Here is a 1,599-nt window from a genome sequence, read left to right on the forward strand (position 1 = left end):
AGGTAACAGCGTTCCATGCGCCTTTGGCATTTAGTCATGCCGGCCACATGACCACGGAGACCTCTTCGGACAGCGCTGGCTCTTCGGCTTTGAAACTGAGATGAGCACCACCCGCTAGTCGTTTCTAGTGGGAACGACTAGCACATACGTGTGAGGGGAACCTTTACCTTTATCTTTACCTATTTAATCTGAATTAAATGCAAAAGAAACAAAATCAGTTTTAGGTGTTCTCCTGGGTTCAGTCTCACTGCTTTGTGAAATGTAGCCTCCAGCATGCCCTTAAAGCAGGGTTTTTCAACATTAACAACTTTAAGACATGTGGACTCCAACTCCCAGAATTCCCCAGCATGAGAAGCACTGCCTTGAAGCCAAATGGCGCCTAAATCTTTTAAAAAAAAAAAAGGGATAGTCCTTTTCTAACTAAACCAGAGGTGGGTTGAGCAAGAATGAAAATGACAAACTGATGGTTCAGAGCAGCTGGTGAAATGAACCAGCAGATGAAACCTCCCACTGCTCTGCAATTGCAGTAACTTCCTCTTGAAAAAAAAAAAAAAATAAGGGAACCATCTCTTAAAGTGGATGAATCCTTCACCGTAGAGAGCCCTAAATGCTCTGTCTTTTTATTGACAGGTAAGTTTCCTTAAGAGTTCAGCCAGGGTTAAATTTCAAGTTATGCTTCATTTCTCACTTGGCTGAGAAGGCTTTTTTTTTTTAATTGAAGTTAGATTTTATTTTAATGGTGGAAATTGGGTCTGAGTTCATACATAACTTTAAGCCATAATGTGCTTTGACTGGTTTTGGTTTAGCATGTGACATAAAGTAAGTTACAATAGATTGGAACTCCTAGTGTATGACTGAGTGAATGCAGTTTAAGTTCTTGATTTATTTTAGAACCTGTAGTTAAACAAACTATGGCTTAACATCTGTAAATCCAGTCTCTGAAACAGTTGTTTCCAAAAACAAGCCAAGTGCAGCATATCAAAATGCACTGGCTTTTCCTTATTGTGCCTCTTTTCACAAACTGAAATCTCACCTGGCAGTTGTTAAAAGCACAAAATGTCTATAAGAGAGGGAGAGGGAGAGAGAGGGAGGAAGGTGGACTATAGAAACTGAATGAACTTGGCAGTATGTTACATGGACTGGGACCCACACATGGATTCTTGAGAATTTCTCTGTTTTCAAAAGCTATGTTAATCATGTTTTATAGCTTTCTTTATAGTAAGTGTTTACAGTGTTTATGATTCTCTCCTGAAATAATAGGAGAGAGTATATTTTTCCTCTTGCAGTTCTCCTTGATCCATCAGCTAGAAAAGATGGGTACTGAGCACAGAACTTTCTGCAAACTATATACATGCTACAGCCTCCCCACACCTGGCAGCTGGACATTTTAAATATATTTTATCATAAGCCACAAAAATCTTTATGGATAGGAAATAAAAATGTCTACAGGCTATAAATATTGTTGATCTATTGTCTGAGCTTGGCGCTTAATAACAGCCAAATTGGAACCAGGAAGTTAGAAATTAGAGATCAGATATTATGAAAGTAGTTCCTTAAGAAAATAGATCATACATATGAAAGATATTTTCTTCTTTCCAG

The sequence above is a fragment of the Pantherophis guttatus genome, chromosome 3 (genome assembly GCF_059756535.1).
Source record: "Pantherophis guttatus breed Tessera chromosome 3, ASM5975653v1, whole genome shotgun sequence".
In the NCBI taxonomy this organism is placed as follows: Eukaryota; Metazoa; Chordata; class Lepidosauria; order Squamata; family Colubridae; genus Pantherophis; species Pantherophis guttatus.